General features: G+C 44.0%; 1 pseudogene across 1 annotated transcript; it reads right to left on the bottom strand.

The window, feature by feature from the left end:
- Positions 1 to 1,312: 1,312 nt before the first annotated feature.
- On the bottom strand, positions 1,313 to 9,610 carry LOC308333532 (annotated as a pseudogene). Its single transcript has 3 exons — positions 9,399 to 9,610; positions 5,624 to 5,916; positions 1,313 to 1,890 (listed from the first exon to the last, which is right to left on the bottom strand). The product of its transcript is annotated as an uncharacterized misc_RNA (transcript).
- Between the last annotated feature and the right edge of the window lie 46 nt (positions 9,611 to 9,656).

Below are 9,656 nucleotides of genomic sequence, written 5' to 3'. Positions count from 1 at the left end.
CTGCAAGTTTCCCCAACTGTTCCTAATTTTTCTGGGGACCCCCTGGAACCCACTCAAGGACCCCTGGGGGTCCCCGGAGTGGTCCACTTTGAGAACAAGCGCACAGAACCCGATTCGATACCATATTCTTTGCTTGGGAACCCTAATGCACAATTGTAAGTGTTCATTTAACTCTGCCACAGACCAGTAATAGGTTGCATTTTGGACCCATGGTGGTCCCCGGACCTGACGTTGAGAACCAGTGCACTATACGCATCCACGCCGCACACGCCCACGTCGCTGCATGCACAGTCTGCATTATCCACACGACTGCATGGTGTCAGTTACGTCGGGTATAAGTTAGGTGCTACAGTTGCTTGAATTTCTTTGCTATTTTTACTTTTTTCAGTCTTTGTATTTTTTTGAATCATCAGTCTTTTCTTTTTTATTAACACTTACTCTATTTTCAGTGCTCAGTTCTCTCTGGTTGAGGCCTAATTCATACTTTGTTCGACTGTGTCGCTTCCCGACGGAAAAACGCGATGTATCGTGTGACGCAATCCGATTTTTCCATCCCTCCCCCGGCGATACAATGACGTAGAACTGAAGCCTTAACATTTGACATATTGTAGCTGTATAACACGCACAACTCTTGAATCCTCTCGATGCATGGATCTCTTTATCGCTGATGTAGTGCACAACCTGTAATAAAGGACTGTTTTGCTCCACTTGTTTTGGAATGGAATTGAAGGGAAAACAAATTTTATTTTTAGAGGTAATTTTTTTTTAATGCTTTTCCGGTGTTAAATGCTATTGTCCTCAGGAATATATTTGAAAGATTTGGATAAAGGAATGGAAGAAATAAACTATAATCCAGCCCCACTTTTGAATCTGGGGCGATAACATTGTTTAAATTACTTAAAGATCAGAGGAATGCTTATGTAAACCTTATTTTATTGTATTAAATTAAACATCAAGAATTGTGTAATGAGTTGTGTGTGTTTTCTTTATCAACTTTCCTTGTATAAATGATCTACAAATGTAAATAATAAGCACCATCTTCATCAGCTAAAGACTGCTGGTCCAAACCTCAAAAATATAGCAGATCTATATCTTGATTCTAGGCTTTAAATAATTTATCTCAATATATCCATACATACTATGGAAAAAATGAATGGGTTTTTTTATCTGTGGCACTGTTGCATATGATCATGAACTGTTGCTGTGTCATATTGCCAGCAGCCAGAATATAAACATCTGCTGACGCTGTTGCACATGCATGTCCTGACTCCTGAGGCAAAGCACATTGGAATTCCCACCCGCAGCCAGACCCTCAAAGTGTCTTGGCGGATCGAGAGGCACTGCAGATCTGAAGAGGCTTCCAGTTGGTGCCCTGGTTGTCGTGGCCAGGGCACATCGCCTGCAGCAGGACATCCGTGAACGTGCCGGCGCAGAAGCAATGGAGCGGAGTCATGGTGTCGGCGCAGAAAAAGCTCACCGAGCCGCCGGGGAAGCTGCAATACACCCCGACGCCAGCGAACTGCTACCCTGCCACCAGCGGGAGCTCGTGATGAACCGCGTCGTGCCAGGCCGCGTAGTCGCGGTCGAAGTATTCAACGCTCCAGGACTGGCTCCCGCGGCCCAGCCAGCAGTACTCCTCGCGGCCCTTGCGGGGGATGCTGGGGTAGGTGAGGCCCAGCTCCCAGTAGGTCTTGCCGCTCACCTCCACCTCCCAGTAGTGGCGGCCCTCTCTGAAGCTCTGGTAGCTCACCGCGTTCAGGGTGGTGTCGAAGCGCGACGGCGTCTCAGGGACCTCCTGCCAGATGTCTGTGTAGGTGGCTGTGGCGCCTGTTGGGGAGATTCTCACTTTGGGGTGGGCTGAGTCGGGGTCCAGGGCAACATCTGCAGCATCTGCGCCAAATAAACAACTACTTGCTACTTAAGATGGTTGATATGATATACTAAGCAGTTGGCAGGCTGTTCAGTGGTATTGAGTGTTCGCTCTGAGATTTGGAGGTCGGGGTTCGATCCCTGGCCTTGTCATAGACTCTAAAAATAGGACCCATGTGCCTCCCTGCTTGGCACTCAGCGTCGAGGGTTGGATTGGGGGTATATGTACCTGTGACATACTAGCGTCATGTCCAGGGGGTGTACTTGTACATCAAGCCACCTCACAATATAGAAATGGGGAAATAGGTTCCTGACCTAGCCTCGCATAGCCAGACAAATCTACCATTGCAAAACAAATTGCCCCAGACAGATTACAGATTACGGTTTATCACCTGTGACGTACATTGCAAGACCTACGCTGTAGAGTGTATTGGCGGAAGTAGTGGGATTTTGGTGGAAGTACCGTGCAAGGAAATGACTTGACGCTTTACAAATCTGTGTTGTGTTTGGTCGAAAAATATTGTATCCGGGGGAAATCCATCTGACTGATGTTCCGGCCCTTCCACCGATACACTCTCTGCCTTTGTGCCCAGGCTTTTCTCTCTGCCTTAGTGCCCAGGCTTTTCTCTTCCACCGATACACTCTCTGCCTTTGTGCCCAGGCTTTTCTCTCTGCCTTTGTGCCCAGGCTTTTCTCTCTGCCTTAGTGCCCAGGCTTTTCTCTATGCCTTAGTGCCCAGGCTTTTCTCTCTGCCTTAGTGCCCAGGCTTTTCTCTCTGCCTTAGTGCCCAGGCTTTTCTCCTCCACCGATACACTCTCTGCCTTAGTGCCCAGGCTCTTCTCTCTGCCTTAGTGCCCAGGCTTTTCTCTTCGCAGATGAGTAAGGCTGGGACCGAGCCACCGAGGCTACATTGCCAGAGACTCGTTCGCTGCTCTGATTGGTTGTAGGTCTAACTAAAAGAGTCACACTGAGAAGGACGAGACTAATATCCTATCCACGCAGTGATATTGTCTGGCTACCTGAGGCTACTACTATGGGCCACATGGCTCTGTTGCTAGGTGGCTTCTCGTGGTTATACGTTAAATAAGTGGTTTCTATAGGGTGGAATAAGGACCAGCCGATCAGAAAGAGGCTATAGCAGGGGTGTCCAAAGTGTGGCCCGCGGGCCAAATGCGGCCCTGGGATAAATGTAATACGGCCCGCAGCCGGGCCGTATGACATTTTTACTTATTTTTTAATATATATATTTTATCCCGTGATTTTGTAACCCATTTTTCACCCGTGTGTCAATTATCTAATGTGATCCTGGGCTCTACACACCCTCCGCCAACCTGGGGAGACCAACAGACTTCAACTCATGCTTCCTTCATGCCTCTGGGCATTTCCCAGAATATAATTTGTCAGTGTTCCTTCTTCCTTGTATTATTATTTTTACGTTGCTCCTCTGGTTACATTTGGCAATGTGACATATGGCTGAAAAAAGGCTGAGAGACACTTTTTGTTCACAGCACACACCCGACAAAAGACCATTGATATGAAATATTGATGATGATATGATGAGTTCAATAGAATCGTTTAAATGCAATGCACATGTATGTGACTTTGTTATAGACTAGTCCGACGCTACATTATGTGACTTTGTTATAGACTAGTCCGACACTACATTATGTGACTTTGTTATAGACTAGTCCGACGCTACATTATGTGACTTTGTTATAGACTAGTATGTCACTACATTATGTCAGGAGATATAGTAAGGTTGGCCCATGGGTGTTTTAATATTTTCTAATATTGCCCCCTTTGAAAAAAGTTTGGACACCCCTGGGCTATAGTTTAACTCGTAATGCAGCAGGCAGAGAATCCTTCTGCTACGCACATCAAAGTTGGTCCCCCCTCAGCCTCAGGGACTCCTATAGGGTCCCTGAGGCTGAGGGGAGTTCCAGGCAGCTGGAACTTTAGAAGTAATCTGAAGATCCATCTCATCTCTGTCCTCCAAGTCATCATTATACCGTAACTTATGTAAACTCTGTCCTCCAAGTCATCATTATACCGTAACTTATGTAAACTCTGTCCTCCAAGTCATCATTATACCGTAACTTATGTAAACTCTGTCCTCCAAGTCATCATTATACCGTAACTTGTTGTTGTTCAGCCAATCGGAATTTGAGACCTGATTCTAGTTACTTATGAAACATAATATCAACAAATTGGCAATTACACCACCACAAAGACACTGAGGCAATGTTGTTATTTTCCGCTCCTCATCAATGCAGTCTTTGTCATGTAAACAGATAAAGGGTTGTGATTGTATCTGTCAAGACACTTACAGTTACTAAACCAGTTTCCTCTTTAGAATCTAAAGTTAATCTAAAATAGTTATGGAGAGATCTGAGTCAGTTTGATATGTATCTCTTAGTGTAAATCACTGGCTTAGGTCTACTGGAAAACTACTTGATGATCTTAATCTTAGTCACTTGTGTAAGCCTACTGTAGATTTAGCTAAATAGATTCTGCTCTAATATTCATTCACACAGTGAATGTCACTCTCTAATAAAACAAATTTCTTTCATAAAACAAGTACTGTGAGGTCCCATAGTCTGTCTCCAATATACTGTACTATACTGAATTTGTCTATGTACAGTACAGTCTAGGAAGCAATATTATATATTTTGTTTTTTCATAGCTACCCTCATAAATATTTTGGTATATACATATTATTATAAAGTATTATAATTGAAATGAACAATGTGAAAACACAAATCACAAATGTGATGAGGTCAGCACATTTAGTTATGGCCGTTTTTAGCCCAAGGAGTGTGTTTTGTTCAAAACTAATGCTTGGAATGGATTCAGAATCATAAAACCCCATAGTTTGACATGTCATATGCTACATAAAGCATAATGAAAATTAGAAAATGCCTTATATAGGATGTTAATGTAAGTCACATATATCCGCCTATAAAAAGCCATTCAAACTAGGGCTTGTTTTAAAAGAAAATCATTTTACGTAGCATGGGAGGCAGCAAAGTCCTCATACTTACTTCTTCTCCATTTCAGCACTCTGTACAGGAAAACAAAACAAAAACATTACAGTTCTTTTTTATTATATTCAATAGAATATTTCAAATGTGAAGGACATGCATTGCACACTATTTCCCTCCTCCCTCAGCTGTCATTTCTGATCATCCAAACTGGCTTGACACCACACGTCATGTTATATTAGTGTTTTTTCCCCCCAAGTGTAGGATTAAAGGTATATTAGGCTTTAAATATGTTTGTGGTCATTTTAACGTCTACTCAGGCTAATTGTGTTTCACCACAGACACTTTTTCAGTTGCTTGATTCAGTATTTAGACATTTGATATTAAATGTATCAGATTCAGACATTTATTCTTATACAAACCCATTGTAACTTCAAACTCCATTTTAACCATGATGGGTTCATCAAATACACCTATTCTAGGTGACAGACTCATACTGCCACGTTTAGTTTTATTCTATTATGGTGCTCACAAAAGCCTGAATAGATGTTAACATGACTGCAAACATGTTTGAAAGTGAAATGTCCCTTTAAAGTTACAATATATAAACTGTATAATCTATACTGTAAACTCTATCGTTGCAATTAACTCTGGGTTACTTCAGTAACCTCAGTTTGTTAACCGAACTGAGAGACTCGCCCATGGGGGAGGGCCATAGGCTAAGCAAACTCTCTCTGTCGGGAGAGAGACGCAACGGATATAAAGCAACAAACAGAAATGTTGCGGTGTGACTTTCAGCTGCTCGCTGAGCTCCTGCTGCTCTGTCTCCAGCTGGGTGCTGATGTTGGAGATGCGCTGCTCCAGCTCCTGGCTCAGGGTGTAGCACTGCGCCATCTTCTCCTCCAGCAGTGTCTTGCAGGCCTCCTGCTCCATGTCCAGGTGGGTCAGCGTGGTCCTCAGGTCCTCGTCCAGAACCCTCCGCATCTCCTTGTACTTCTGATGAAACTTCTCTTTGAACGCCTCTGTCTTTTTCTGCCGTGGTACAAAGCAAGGTGTGAGGGTATGACTGAGCATGTGACACAAGCACACACGCACGCACACATGCACGCACACGCTCGCACAAACTTTATTCAACCTAATGTTTAACCACATGAACCCCCATAGGAACTATAGCGTAATGTTTGGGGGCAAACATTTGCGAAAACAGATTTAAGATCGGCTGTTTTTGGTGTTTAGAGGGAAATGCTAGCGGACCCAGTATAGAGCCCTGGAAAACTACTTTACATTCCTTGCTTTACTTTTAATTTTCACCATGTGTGAACTGAGTGGTGCAACTCCCCTCTCCCCCCCCCCCTCCTCTCCTCTCATTAGCAGGCAACAGTGCAGCACTAATACTATCTCTCTCTCTCTGTTTCTGGCACAACAGCGCCCCTACTGGTAGTCAGTCATACTGGTGCTCATGAACACAGGTGAACACGGACATTGCTGTTCCTTGGAGTGGTTGCACCACTCAAAAATACCACTTTCCCTCTATATGTTTCCCCTTTATTTGTTGTGGCCAAGAGCCAGGCCACAGTACCTGTGCGTATATTATATAAAGACATTTGTTCATTTACACGATATTTGTGTACTTTCTCTGCGTGGAATATTCAGTTTCCCTCTGTATGTCTTGGAACCAGCTATGCTGAATCAATTTGAGTTTGACCTGCCGTGACAAATGGGTCGATTAACACCAAACGTGTTGGCTAACACCAGGCTGACACCTGAACAATGACAGCGGTGAGAAAATGGATGACCTTCGTGCGGTACAGGACAACTGGTGTTTCAGGTTCATTGTCATTTTGTCGCTACCGGGTCAGCTGAATGTCGATGACGCTGGCATGCCATTCATTCACACCAAACCCAACAGAAGTGGTGGGCGGGTACTCGTGGGGTTTAAGTGCAGGTTAAACGCCAAGTATAAAAGTTATTTTCAATCTGTCCTAATGGAATCAAATATTCTCTCCAGTTTTCCTCGTAACATACTGTATCTTTGGGGGAAACATTTACATATTATTTACATTCCGTTCATAAAAAGGTGCTATAAAGTAACAATATATTCATACATGGATGGCAGAGACCCCTGCGGGCCGCCAGACCCCGAACCAGTGATTTACAGTAAGTACAGTAGTCTCATTGACTTAACTGCAATGTCTTGCTGCTTGGCGGACAGCTTGTTCAAGTCAGGGTGTCTCTCTGTCTCTGCAGGTGCTGCTGTTGCGTGACAAGCATCTCCTTGGGGGGCTGCATGACGAGACAAAACCAAAACAGACAGGAGACCATGAGAGAAAGCACAGGGAAATGTCTCCCTGCAGAAGGTATTTTTTTTAAATTATTGTTTTTTATTGTCTTTTTTGATTAATTAATTAATGATTGAGCGTCACAGTCAGTATCAAGCGCTGTACTCACTTGCTTCTGGTCTTTCCCTACTTGCTTAAACATCGATTCCACCTGCTTATTATTGTAGGATCTTTGCTCTGCACACAATCTAACCTAGAAATACCAACCCACCAATGAAGCTATGAGCACCGGGGGGCTTTTTATACCTCGGAATGAGATGCCAAGGCTATTGTAACAGGGGAGGGAGGGAGGGGGGGGGGGCAGGATCTGAGTGTTCCAGCACCGTCCTACGTCTGACCAGCTGCTCCGAGAACAACTATGTCCTCAATTCCGTTCACGGAGCAAGAGCGTAAATCTGCACTCCGGAGACAAGGAGACGGAAACAAAGCCAGGGATATGCTGTATCCACCCTAAATACAGTTTGAACACAGAAAGTGTTCTTTTCTGACAAGCAATTCTATGGTAAAGGCATGCTTGAGGGCTCTTCTTCTGTGCGTTCATTCCAGAGTGACAGTAATGTCATCACAGCATTACGTAGTTTTTACCAGCTCAGTGGCCTTGTGGTTAGAGTGTCCACCCTGAGATTGGGAGGCCAGGGGCCTGGGTAATACCAAAGAGAGACCCTTACAAGTCTGTAACTCTGGCAGTATATAACAGCTCCATTTGGTTCCAATTAGTTACGGCGAGACCTTGAACGTTTGAGTACCATTGCTCTAAGCCAGGGGTCTTCAACGGACCCTTTAGCAAGTTTATTAATTAAACTTGTTCATAGAGCTTCATAGACTTGTTTGACAGCACCATCATCAGTGTTAAGTGTATAGGATTCATGGTCATGTGTACTTTCAGACATTTAACCACTTAAACTGTCAATACTTGACCTTTCAGTCTGTACTTAGTTTTTCCCCCTCTACACCAAACCGCTTTGCCAGCAATTTTTGTCTACCGTTCTCCTAAGAATAGAAATTCTAGGGTTCAAGTGATTTATGTAACAAAACAAAACAATAATTCTATGTGTGTTTTAAATATGTAACGTCAGCACCACTATTCCAAAGCCCCATCAGTACTTTCAGAAATGGGATAATACGGTTTTGGCTTGGTATAGATCTGGTTGAGCTGGTCATTTTAAAAATATTATAGTCAAAAAAGTGTAGGCACCCCTGACCTACACGGTACACTACACCCTACGATGTGAGTCAATTAGACATGTTTAGTATTGTTTACTAATTCCCACACGCAGAATTCCCCGGGTGCCTGTGGGGTGAATATTTTAGTGACAGTTGCACAAACCTTTTTTCCCCCTGCTGTTATATACAGCTATAGAATCTAGATATTTTTGCATATTAAGGGGCAGCGGTGGCCGAACGGTTTGCGTAGCGGTCTTGATACCGGAAGGTCGCCATTTCGAATCCCCGGACCGGCGCGTTAGAATTACCACCGCTGAAGTGCCCTTGAGCAAGGCATTGAAGCCCTACCATGAAATGTTCTATGAGCAGGGTGTGGCTGTAAACAAGCATCTCGAGCTTAGTCCGCTTCCCTGGGTAAACAAAGAACTTTGCTTTGCTTTGCAAAGGAAATCTGTGCATTTTTTAATGACAATCCTGTGTCCCCATTCTGAGATGAACATTTGGCCAAAGAGTTGTGAGCTTATAGATCAGCTATTTTGGAGAAGATATTGTGTGACGAGGGAAAAGATTGTATAGACCCCTGTGGGACTCCACATAAGATGGGCTGTAAAAAGTATACGGTAGTTTGTTTGTGTAGTATCACTGTACATATACAATGTTAAGAATTGTATTTTAGATTCTATGTTATTTAGAGAGGTGCCAGGACCATGGTTTATCTAGTTTGAATGCACCTATTGTTATTTAGATTGCATTTTGTTTAGACAATGGCTACTGGTCATGGTTTACCTGCTATCCTAGATTCTTGAGGCACTACAACTACACTGTCTATCTGCATTCCCCTTGCTTATTGTAAGTCTCGAGTCTGGATCGAGTGACTGCTAAAAATGCTTAAATTGTAATGATATAGAACCCTGGGGGACTGAGCGGTTAAACCGGAGCAGTGTGAGCTTGTAGATCTGCTATTTTGGTAGAGAGGGCCACAGGCCTGTAGAAAACAGTGTGCTGCTGCTGCTGCTGTTTTCTTCTATGCATGTTACTTACTTACTCCTCTTCGTCCCCTATGGGACATAAGGCTTCAATGAGCGCTCTCCATTTGATCCGATCCCTGGCAGCATGTTGCGCCTCTCCCCAGGACAGGTTCATCTGTTCCAGCTCCTGCGTCACAGTTCTGCGCCAGGTTGTTTTGGGCCTCCCAGGTTTTCTTTTGCCTGGTGGTGTCCATCTTAAGGCCACCTTTGTGATGCAGTCCTGCTCCATCCTCAGTACATGTCCTAGCCATCTCAGGCGTCTGTGTGTAATGTCC

The sequence above is a fragment of the Protomyctophum bolini genome, assembly GCF_963924005.1.
Source record: "Protomyctophum bolini genome assembly, chromosome: 18".
Taxonomy (NCBI): domain Eukaryota; kingdom Metazoa; phylum Chordata; class Actinopteri; order Myctophiformes; family Myctophidae; genus Protomyctophum; species Protomyctophum bolini.
Note: the sequence above shows the minus strand (reverse complement) of the source record. Positions and strands in the feature narration are given on the sequence as shown.